The 12,697-nt window shown below is 39.6% G+C and overlaps 1 protein-coding gene across 3 annotated transcripts in view; it reads left to right on the top strand.

The window, feature by feature from the left end:
• Positions 1 to 12,697, top strand: part of OPHN1 (oligophrenin 1) — a 376,301-nt gene that overhangs the window by 129,676 nt on the left and 233,928 nt on the right. The gene's annotated exons all lie outside the window — the stretch shown is intronic.

The raw sequence follows: 12,697 nt of genomic DNA, 5'->3' as shown, positions 1-12,697 counted from the left end.
ATGCCTTCAATTGGCATTGCCTTGTCTTTACCTCTATGTCTCTGTAACCAAAGGAAATCCCAGGTGTCTAAGAAGTCTTGGGTCTCCTTAGATTTGAGTTTTATTTGTTAGCTATGGGATCTTGGCAACATTAATTGAGCTTGTTGAGCATCTGTTTCCCTCATCAGTATAGTGGGGGAGTATTAATCCACCTCACAAGGTCATGAGGAGCAAATCAGATAATACTTATATCAGAGAGTGTCTGTAAATCATTTCGCTCAGTGTCTGGCATATAGCTGGTGCTCAATAATGCATTGTTATTGACTCTACTAGGAACATTGTAGAAGGTAATTTGTGGAAAACAGTGTTGGTTTGAAATTATATATTTCCCAAATTAACCAAAGGAAAATGTAGGATTGTAAAATGTCCGTGTTGGCAGGGACCTTAAATAGTATTTAGTTCATTATTTCTCATATAACTTCATATCCAAGTCACCTGAGGATCTTTTTTATCCCGTCACAGGACCTACCTTATACCTAAAGAATCAGAATCTCTATAGCAGAGCCCAGGGCCTTGATTTTTACATAGTCTTTATAACATCAGCGAGCATTTTGTAACCCCAGGACAGATCTCAAACTTTTCCAAACTGTCCTCCTTGGATCTTCAGTGTCTCCCATCTTTCATGATCAAATGAAACAGCGGTTTATATTGGGCTTTCATGTAAGAATTTGCTTGAAAAATGGGATTTGTAGATTAAACGAGAGAAGCAGACACTTTTAGAGTGCTCCCAAATAGCAGGTGTCATTGTAAGTACTTTATATAAACTAATGAGATAAAGAGAGACAGAATATTAGCAAGTTTATCCCTCCATTCAACAGATGGGGAAACCGAGATCCAGAGGTAGGGACGTGATTGTTGAAGTTCCCACACAGCTACATAGTACCAGATTTGCCACTAGAACCTGAATCTCCTAAGGCCCAATTGATTCATTCAATAACATTTTATTGAGCATCTGCTATCAAGCTTGTCCTCATGGACTTCCCAATCATACAGGTTTTAGCATAGGCAAATGGCTTGCAATGTCACCATAGCACCATGAACTAGAAAGAAGCTCGTTTTCCACATAGGCTTAAGAGAATCTGCTTACTTTTTTTTTTTTTTTTTTTTTTTTTTTTTTTTTTTTTTTTTGTGATGGAGTCTCACTCTTGTCACCCAGGCTGGAGTGCAGTGGCGTGATCTCGACTCACCGCAACCTCTGCCTCCCGGGTTCAAGAGATTCTCCTGCCTTGGCCTCCCGAGTAGCTGGGATTACAGGCATGTGTCACTATGCCTGGCTACTTTTTTATTTTTAGTAGAGACTGGGTTTCACCATGTTGGCCCGGCTGGCCTCGAACTCCTGACCTCAGGTGATCCACCTGCCCTGGCCTCACAAAGTGCTAGGATTACAGGCATGAACCACCGCACCTGGCCAGCTTACTCTTTTCTCAGGATCCCTTATATGTATTTTTATTCATTAGTAAATAGGTAGAGCGTGTCCACTAAATGACATAAATAAGGGATTCAGAGACATAGAACACACCTTACTTCCCTCAAGGTGCTCATAGTCCATTAAAGGAGGCAGATAAGTAAATAGACAATAGCAACACAATGTGATAAGAACTACGGTAGAGGTCAGCACATGGTAGCCCCTAATTCAGACTGGTGTGTATACGTGTTGGGGGACAGGATGATGGGGAGAATAAACATGGAAGCCTTCTCAGAGAAGTGATATCTGAGTCAGTTCCAGGGTTAAGGTGAAACAAGGCAGGTGGCTAGGGTTCAGATATAAGGAGGCACTTACTCTCAGGGTTCTGCAAGTACAGGCTGGCACTTGAGAGTGAATATACCTCCTTAAAGTTTGCAACCTATGTACCTGGGGATTATTTGGTGAGGATCTTCAGAGGGCCTCGTATTTTAACCTCAAATTTCAGTCTTGTCATCACCGGAGCATGGCATCCATCAGGTGAACCCTGATAGTGTAGTTCTTTTCTTCTGTGCATCTACCTTGCTACATCTTTTCCAGAAAATGTCACCCATTGGGTTTTAGTGGGTTGTTTGTTTATGCCTGGGGGAATAAAAGTGATGTTCTAAATCTCAGACTGTAAATCACATTTCCACTCCAGTTATCCTAACATATTTGAAGAAACACCTTTGTGGGGCAAGAAGATTGATTTAAGGTCAGACTTCTAGTTAGAAAGTTCCCTCAGCCACCCATTACTGGTTTCTGAGAGATGAGGGTTCAACATTGTCAGTCCCCCAATCCTGATTTTTGTTTAATGTGAATATTATTCATTGCTAAACAACTCACAGAAGATCATAAACCTCTTGTTTGAGATAAAGAAGGGACTAAGAAATAGTCTCTTGAGGGCTTTTGTTGTTGTTGTTGTTGTTTTTTTTTTTTTTTTTTTTCCTATAAAACCAGTTGAAGTATCCTTTGAGAAGTAGTGGCAAATGTCAGTTGTTTTAGAGTCCTGGAGGTCAGGCATCTTAAAAGAGGGATGGCTAAAGTGAAAAAAGAATCACTAATATAAAAGATTGTATTTAAGTAAAGAGCCAGGAGTTGAATTCTAAAGGTTCAGTGATTTTCATGAGATTGGTGGGGGAAAAATCTTTTGGTTATACATCTTGAAGCTCTTAAGCTTATATGTCAGTGCGGTTGGTGACATTCACAATATTGCTTATCGTTCATATAGGGGCATGCACGAACCAAATATTTTGCCAGACTTTCTTAGTGCTGGCAATAGTTTTTCTGGGGAAAGTTCTAGCCTAATGCACCTTCTGCTGTGGTGATAAGCCCTTGGAGGTTTATATCAAGTTATTGGGCTTGAGTTCATAGGGCTTCTCACATCTTGAGGAAAAGAGAAAACACAAGGTAATCAGAAGTCTCTTTTGGGATCTGGGCCATCAGGTTTTAGTTCTCCATGACTGGAAGTCACATGAGAAGAAGATAATTGGGCTGGGTACGGTGCCTTATGCCTGTAATCTCAGCACTTTGAAAGGCAAATGTGAGTGGATCACTTGAGCCTAGGAGCTGATTCTAAATGCTTTCAGGGAAGCATCATATTCAAACATAAAAACCTATGTATAAATGAGAAAATACTTAAAATGGCAGTGGCCAACTTATTACTGGTCATTTTCAAAAGTGGAAGACTTGATGACATTTTATTATCAGAAGAATAATGCACCTGAAAAATACATGAGATTTATGTGGCATTTAAAACAAAAGAACTCAATCCAAAAAATATTTTACAAAAAATCTGTAATCATAATAACCCTATTTTCAAAGAAGAGTGAATATTATATTTATAAAAATTGATAAACACAACCTTTATGAAGAAAAAAGTCTTCAGATATAATAATTCTGACATAATATACCATGAATATAGCAAGCTTATAGTTAGAATATGCCAAGAATATATCAATCATATCAAGGAAAGCTGGGCTCAGTGATGCATACCTGTAATCCCAGGTACTCAGGAGGCTGAGGTGGGGGGATTGATTGAACAACCCCTAGCCACCCAAAAGAATATCAAATAAAGAGATTGAGAAATCTTAATAAAACATACTACGGAAAGCAAGAACATTGATCGTTCTCTAAGAACTTCCTGTATAGCATTCAATTTCTGAAATATGTACATTGGTAACGTTTAGCCCATGCAAGCTAGGGAAGTCTGAACATCTCTTTTGATTTCACGGTACTTCCTATGCAACTCAGACGATAAAAGAAAAAGCACCAAAACGATGCACCGGACAATTAAGGAAGTTATTGTCATAGGGAGAACCTTTATTAATGAGGAACATCTCAAAGAAATGGAAGAAAATTGGAGTATTGTAGAGGCAGATAAACAAGGGGGTCATTTGCAAGTCTTATGGGAGACATGAAGAAGGATAGAGATTGATGTTACATATGAGGTGGTCTTTGCAGTCTAGCCATTTTTCAGAACGCAGAAGGATGTGGGATTTCTTAACACTGGCTGCTTTCCTGGAGCCCTGGTCTCAGGTCCACACTCAGTGGTCCGGGATTCACAAAGCAGGGCACAACGCAGTGTCCTTTCAAAGCTCCTAGGCCCTCTGAGGTTCCACTGGGGAATTTGAGTGAAGAAGATGGCACCCATGCAGAGTGAGGAGACTGCTGAACAAGAGCCCCCTATTCTCATGGGCTTTTTATACCTTTTTGCTTATTTCCCTTCTGACTGATCTGGAGACTGACTGCTGGTTAAGTGCCAGTCAGGGTCAAGTAAGTGGTACAAAATGATTGCAAGATGTTCCTGACTATTGGTTGAGAGATCTAGTGAAGTGAATGTCATTTTCTCAGGAGTATTATTTGGTAGGCCCAGGCTTCAGGCCTGTCTGCCATTTACTCTTTCTCCCTCATTAAGGTCTCTTGGACTCCAGTAATCTTTCACTCTGAGCTCTCTTCTCTATCCTGTTCCTGCCACCATATTTCATCCATAGCAACAACCCTTATATCTTGGCTCACTTTTCTTCATGGGGATATGGTAGGATTTAGAAACATGGTCTTGGATTTGGCTGGACCTGAGTTCAGACTCTGACCTGTTCATTTACTGGCTACATGATCTTAGGCAGTTTTCATTAAAAAAAAAAAAAAAATTGAGTTTATTGGTATCTTTGCATTATAATATAAACATACTTTATTATAAAAATATGGAAATGAACAAAAATATTATTATTAGCTGCCATATACTGAGTACCCACTGTGTGCCTACTGCTTTGTGTACACTATCCAGTTCTCAGAGCAATTTTAAGGAGGTAGAATGAGGATAATGGAGGTTAAGAAAACTTGCCCAGGATCACATAGCTAATAAGTAGCTTAAGTGAGATTTTTTTTTTTTTTTTTTTTTTTTTTAAATCAAGGTCTGGCTCTGTCACCCAGGCTGGAGTGTAGTGGCAGTATCGTGGCTCACTGCAGCCTCGACCTCCCAGGCTCATTTGATTTTCCCATCTGAGCCTCCTGAGTAGCTGGGATGCACACCTCACCTGGCTAATTTTTGTCGCTTTTTTTTTTTTTTTTTTTTTTTTTTTTTTGAGATGGAGTCTTGCTCTGTCACCCAGGCTGGAGTGCAGAGGCACAATCTCAGTTTACTGCAACCTGTACCTCCCAGATTCAAGCGATTCTCCTGCCTCAGCCTCCTGGGTAGGTGGAATTACAGGTGCTCACCACCACCCCTGGCTGATTTTTGTGTTTTTGGTAGAGATGGGGTTTCACCATGTCGGCCAGGCTGGTCTCAAACTCCTGACCTCAAGTGATCCACCTGCCTCGGCCTCCCAAAGTGCTGGGATTGCAGGTGTGAGCCACAGTGCCTGGCCCTAATTGTTGTAGCTTTTTTTGTAGAGATGGATTTCATCATGTTGCCCAGACTGGTATTGAACTCCTGAGCTCAAGCAATCTGCCCACCTCGGCTTTCCAAAGTGATGGGATTACAGGCATGAGCCACCATGCCCAGCTTTAAGTAGGACTTTAAATCATTTCATTTTTGACTTTAAAATTTACACATGTATGCACTCCATAAAGAATCACAAGTATTTTGATGTATTTTTTTCTTGGCTTTTTTGGGGGTCGAAACACAATTTTCTGCATATAGCTGTACTTGTGTACAATTGTTGTGTACAGATTTTTATATTCTGCTTTTTTTTAAAATAGTGTTACACTCTAGCTATTTTGTCATGTTCAGAAAATTTTGTGTAATTTCCTTTTTAATAGCTTCAATAATAGTTCATTAAGTGGACATACTTAATAATTCCCCAATCATTGGACATTTTATGTGTTTTCAATTATTCATCATCAGTAATAATGTTGAATGCCTACCTTTGGATATAAAGGTTTATCCCCATGTATTCATAATTAGTTCTTTTTGTTTGTTTGTTTGTTTTTTGTAGAGATGGGGGTCCCACTTTGTTGCCATCAGGCGTTCGAGCAATCCTCCTGCCTTGGCCTCCCAAAGTGTTGAGATTACAGGTGTTTTCCACCATGACTATCCCATGATTAGGTTTTAGGTATGGTTTCCCAGATATGAATTTACAATGCAAAAGGGTATAGATAATTTTAAGCTGTTTGATCCACATTGTCAATTTTTATTAAAAATTTACAATTTTTTGGAAGATAGTACATAACACTGTAATTTATATGACCTTGCTAAATTAAACCTCAGTTTTCTCATCACTAAAATTGTAATGATGAAAAATAAAACACTTGAGAAGCATCTACCATATTGCTTTTCCCATCTCACTTTTCTGAACTTTTTGTAATTTCTTCTTTGAAAATTTTCCAAGGATAATGTTCTCTTGCTGTGATCTTTTTTAAAAAGAAAATTCTTGGACTGCTAAACATTATTGAGGAATATTGTGGTAAGTTTTCTAAGCCATGCTTTGTGGTGGTGTTTGTGGCAGGACATGTTGCTATTATTGATGATGGTGTTGTTGGTTATGGTTATGCAGGGCTGTTTTCTTCCATTTCTTAGCCAATTTTCTTAGTCCCCAGTCCTAGTACCTGAAGAGAGGGCAAAAGGACTCTAATGATTTTGGCTCCTTAATGACTATTCTCTCCCACACTCTATAATGGACAGTCTGATCTCACTAAAGCTTTTATTGCCTTCCCATTAATTCTACAGAACTGTTTGCAGGGTTAGTTTTTAGAAGATGCTGTAATTAATTATCCATGATATTTGGTTAAAAATAGATCTCTAAGAGGCCTTATAGGACCTCAAGATTCTGAGTCAGAAATAACCCTTGTCCAAACCTTTCATTTTTGCCCTTTTCTTTTGTCTTTTTTTTCTTTTTCTTTTTCTTTTCTTTTCTTTTTTTTTTTTTTTTTGAGATGAAGTTTCGCTCTTGTCCCCCAGTCTGGAGTGCAGTGGCATAATATTGGCTCACTGCAACCTCTGCCTTCTGGGTTCAAGCAATTCTCCTGCCTCAGCCTCCTGAGTAGCTGGGATTACAGGTGTCCGCCTCCATGCTCGGCTAATTTTTGTATTTTTAGTAGAGACGGGGTCTCACGATGTTGGCCAGGCTGGTATTGAACGTCTGACCTCAGGTGATCCATCCTCCTTGGCCTCCCAAAGTGCTGGGATTACAGGTGTGAGCCACCGCGCCTGGTCTGCTTTTGCACTTTTCTTGATTCGCTATAGATATGACCAAGGGAGAGTGAATATGAGGATATTTGGGGAAGAAAGCACCATTCGTGGGGCCGGTTGGAGGGACAGTGAAAAACAATGTGACGTAGTGCTTTCGCTATGACTGGGCACTGTAGATAGAGCATTGAAATGGGGTCCTCTTTTGACTGTTCAGCTAGCTGTGTGACCTTGGACAAATCAGTTCCAATCTCTGGGCCTCAGTTTTCTCATGAATAAAATGAAGTAGTTGGACTAAAATAGATGATCTGTAAAAGTCTTAACATTTTTAGAAAGCAAGTGATTACAATCTTAGAATCAAGAGGCTATCTTGACTTTGCTAAATACTTCTTGCCCTGTGCCACATGCTTCTCTAGGCATTTGAAGTTTTCTGATCAAGCAATAAATGTACTCATAGGGCTTTTTCAGGCCAAATATTCAGCAGTGAGGTTTTTCTTGACTCAGCAACTTAATTTTAAAGTGGTTTAACAATTACTGAAGCTGTCTGTTAATTGAAAGTAAGGCTCAAGAAGCTCTGACCAGGTTACCATGGTGGGAATGGTTGAAAAATGACCTCCAAAAATTTGATCTTTCATAAAAGCAGCAAAGACACTGGCAGAAATTTCCAAAATCAACTTTTTAAAAACTCCAGAAATGAACCAAAGTTTTGCAACAAAACAAGGCATGTTTATTAAATAAAAATGGCTGAATAGTTGAGAAAACACTGAGCTCTATGACATTTTAATTTGCCATGTTCCTATTCCTTTCTGCAGTTCCATAGTAGCTTTGAAAACTAATGTCTGTATAATCATGCAGTGTGTGCAAACCACCATTCTAGCAGCCATGGGTGAGGGTAGAATGGGTTTGAAGTTACTCAAAATTTGAGAAATATCACTCACAGGGCTTACGTGATTTCAGCTGACTCAGAGTTTACTCTTTAAATGGTTGTTGTTGTTGTTGTTTTACCAGTGCATTTTCTTTCTTTTGTTCTTTTCTTTTCTTTTTTTTTTTTTGAGACAGAACTCCTGACCTCAAGCAATCCTCCTGCCTTGGCCTCTGAGATTAAAGGCATGAGTCACTGCAACACACTTGTGATTTTTTTTTTTAATTTCTTTTCTTTTCCTTCCTTCTTCCTTTCTTTCTTCTTTCTTTTCCTCTTCCCTTCCTTTCCCTTCCTTTCCCTTCCCTTCCCTTTGCTTCTCTTCTCTTCTCTTCTTTTCTCTCCCCTTCCCTCCTTCCTTCTTTCCTTCCTTCCCTTCCCCTTCCCCTCTTCCCTCCCTCCCTCCCTCCCTCCCTCCCTCCCTTCCTTCCTTCCTTCCTTCCTTCCTTCCTTCCTTCCTTCCTTCCTTCCTTCTTTCTTTCTCCTTCCCTCCTTCCTTCCCTTTCCTTCCTTCCCTTCCCTTCCTTCCCTTCCTTCCCTTCCCTTCCTTTCCTTTCCCTTCCTTTTCCTTTCCCTTTTCCCTTTCCCTTTCCCTTTCGTTTTCCTTTTCCTTTTCTCCTTCCTTCCTTCCTTCCTTCCTTCCTTCCTTCCTTCCTTCCTTCCTTCCTTCCTTCCTTCCTTCCTTCCTTCCTTCCTTCCTTCCTTCCTTCCTTCCTTCCTTTCTCTCTCTCTCTCTTTCTCTCTCTCTCTCTCTCATCCAGGCTATAGTGCGGTAGTGGCATCTTGGCTCACTGAAACCTCCGCCTCCCGAGTTCAAGCGATAGTCCTGCCTCAGCCTCCTGAGTAGCTAGAATTACAGGCACCTGCCACCACACCTAGCTAATTTTTGTATTTTTAGTAGAGACAAGTTTCTCCACGTTGGCCAGGCTGGTCTCAAACTCCTGGTCTCAAGCAATCCACCTGCCTGAGCCTCCCAGAGTGCTAGGATTACAGGTGTGAGCCACCCCACCTGGCCCCTAGGGCATTTTCTGAAAACAATCAGTGGCAGTTGTTTAGTACTACAGTTTCCACAGGCAACAAAAAGAATAAAGTAGCAAACAAGAAACTGAACAACAAACCAAACAGGACAAAATAGAGAATGAGTTATCCTTGGAGAGCTTTAAAGAGCTGTGAGGTATTCCTGGAAATCTAAGAGGTCATGCATGTGAGAGGGGCTTTGTACATACCCAGCGTTTGTACCTGTCTAGAAGAAAGACTTGAGACATCTCTAGTCTACCACTTCTGGCTGACCTTCAGCTCTTTGCAAGGAGGAGTGAAGGCTAAGGCACAGTTGCAAACTGTCTGGCTGAATGTTGAAGGTACACCCCACAATACACAGAGAGCCCTTCAGCAAAGGCTTGGGGATATTTGTTCAAACCGTTTAAAGAAATCTCTGTCCAATCACTTGTTGACCAGTAAGCTTACTGATCAGAGACTTTAGTGGTTTCGTATGACAAAGAATACAGACTATAGAATGAGTCCATGAAGCCAATAAACAGCCAGCAACCACAAGAACAACAAGCTCTGGGGAAAGAGGAGTTCTGATTTCCAAAGTTGTCACACTAGTTAGAATGTTAACTTTTAAAAAATTATGAAACATGCAAAGAAATAGTAAAATATGACCCTTGAACAAGGGAAAAAAAGCAATTAATAGAACCTGTCCCCGAGGAAGCCCTTATATTAGATTTCCTAGACAAAGAGTTTCATTACCTATTTAAATATATTTAAATTAATAAATGAGACCATGTCTAAAGAACTTAAGAAATGAATGAGAACAGTGTCTCACAAAATAGACAATATCAATAAAGAGATGGATTTTTTAAAAGGAATCAACTGAAACTTGCAGTTGAAAGTTGCAGTATAATAACTGAAATGAAAAACTTACTACTGGGGGTTCAGCATCATATTTGTACTGGGAGAATAAATGATCAGCAAATTTAAACACAAGTGAATTGACATCATTCAATCTGAGGGAAATAAAGAATAATAATTGAGAAAAATGAACAGAACCTCAGATACCTGTGGGGTATCATCAAGCATAAGAGCGTATACAGAATGAGAACTTCAGAAGAAGAGAGACGGGAAAGAAAGAATATTTAAAGAAATAATGGCCAAGAAATTGGCAAATTTGGTGAAAAACATGAATATGCACATCCAACAAGTTAAACTTTGAGATACATGCCTAAACATATGATAGTCTAATGAAAGAAAATAACAAAGAGATAATCTTGTAAAAAATAAGAGAAAAATGAAAGAATAGAAATGAATGAAAATAGTCACAACATACTAAATCTTATGGGATGCTGCTAAAACAGTGTTTGGAAGGAAATTTGTAGCTTCAAATTCCTATGTTAAAAAGGAACAGGCCGGGCGCGGTGGCTCAAGCCTGTAATCCCAGCACTTTGGGAGGCCGAGACGGGCGGATCACGAGGTCAGGAGATCGAGACCATCCTGGCTAACACGGTGAAACCCCGTCTCTACTAAAAATACAAAAAAAACTAGCCGGGCGAGGTGGCGGGCGCCTGTAGTCCCAGCTACTCCGGAGGCTGAGGCAGGAGAATGGCCTAAACCCGGGAGGCAGAGCTTGCAGTGAGCTGAGATCCGGCCACTGCACTCCAGCCCGGGCTACAGAGCAAGACTCCGTCTCAAAAAAAAAAAAAAAAAAAAAAAAAAAAAAAAGGAACAAAGATATCAAATCAATAACCAAACTTTCCAACCTAAGACACTGGAAAAATAAGAGCAAACTAAAGAAACATAAGCAAAGAAATAATAAAGACTAAAGAGGAAATAAATGAAATGGAGAACAGTAAAAGACTACAATAATAAGGCAGCCTTGTCAAAATAACAAGACAATCGTTGAAACCAAACATCTGTTCTTCATAAAGGTAAACAAAATTGATAAACCCTTAGCTAGACTGACCATGAGACTACTTGAATTACTAAAATCAGGAATGAAATAGGGGATATTATTACTAATCCTAGAGAAATAAAACTGATTATAAAGAAATACTAAATATAGTTGACCCTTAAACAATATGGGTTCAAAACGCAGAGGTCCAGTTACATGCAGACTTTTTCTCTTTGATTTGGATAGAAAAATACAGTATTTGTGGGATATGAAATTCACATACATGGAGGGCCAACTTTTCATATGTGCATACATCCACATAAAACTTGTTCACAAATGTTCATGGTTGCATAAACAAGATTCAGAGGTCACATGTGTTTCCATTTATGTGAAATGTCTAGAGTAGGCAAGTTCATGGAAATAGAAACTAGATTAGTGGTTGTCTGGGTGTTGGGAGGAAGTGGTAATGGGGTGTAATGCTAATAGGGTTTAGGTTTCTTTTGGGGGTGATTAAAATGTTCTGCAATTATACAGTGGTGATAGTTGCAAAACTTTGTGAATATACTAAAAGCCACTGAATTGTACACTTTAAATGGTGCATTTTATTATGTCTCAGTCTGCTTGTGTCACCATAAAGGAATACCCAAGGCCAGGTGATTTATGAAGAAGACAGGTTTATTTGGCTCATGGTTCTGCAGGCTATATAGGAAGCATGGCATCAGCATCTGCTTCTGGTGAGCACCTCAGGAAGCTTCCAGTGGTGGCAGAAGAAGAAAAGGAATCGGTGTGTCACATGGCCAGAGATGGAGCAAGAGAGACTGGAGAAGATATCAGGCTGTTTTGCACCATCAGATCTGGGGGTGGGAGGTAATACAAGGAGAAGTCATTCATTACCAGGAGGACTGCACCAATCTGTTCATGAGGGATCCAACCCCATGACCCAAACACCTCGGACCAGGCCTCACCTCCAACATTGGGGATTAAATTTCAACCTGAGATTTAGAGGAGATAGATACCCAAACTATATTATATGGTGATATCAATTCAGTGATAATAATAAGCACCTAATAAAGGTATCGTCACAATTAAACCCTGAAGCAGAAGGCTTGGCACATTTAATGTCCATAAAATTAGTCTTTTCCTTTAAATGTTTGAATATGATATTTGTCACATTTCCTTTAGAGGTAAACTGATCGTGTCTGGAAAAATGCCAATTGAAAAAATCTCTCTGACAGTTTTCTTAGCATAAAGTATTTGGGGACAGAAGGTCAACAAACATTTCCATTTTTTCCTATTTACTCTTTCTGAGTGTGGTGTATATCTTTTCTATGCTACAGTTGAGCTCTGAATGAATTTAGTGTTTGCAAAGGTGATCTCCCTGGGTATTTGCAGCAACTTAATCCTCAGAAGAAGAAAGAAATGTCATTGCCTTGCATGCTGTGTTGACCCCGAAATTCATTTCCTTGACACCAGGAATGCTGGACTTATTCAGTTCTTTAAAGGAGGAAACTCAATTTTTGATTAAAAATGGTAGTGTGGACAAATTTGTTTTTCCAGGCTTTCATTCAGATGCCAGTTGAGAATATATTTCCTGCTTCTGGAGAGAAGTTGAGGAATTTGAAGAGGCACTAAAGACTGTTTAGCTTAACTTACCTTTTCTTTTGTTTATAAAGACATCAAAATTTCTGAGAAGGGAAGTGATTTGCCCAGTCATCCTGCCAGTAAGTGGCACAATTGGCACTAGAAGAGTAGAAAGTTTGGGAGGGTGGAAAGGGTAGTATTTAT

The sequence above is a fragment of the Macaca thibetana genome, chromosome X (genome assembly GCF_024542745.1).
Source record: "Macaca thibetana thibetana isolate TM-01 chromosome X, ASM2454274v1, whole genome shotgun sequence".
Classification (NCBI taxonomy): domain Eukaryota; kingdom Metazoa; phylum Chordata; class Mammalia; order Primates; family Cercopithecidae; genus Macaca; species Macaca thibetana.
Note: the sequence above shows the minus strand (reverse complement) of the source record. Positions and strands in the feature narration are given on the sequence as shown.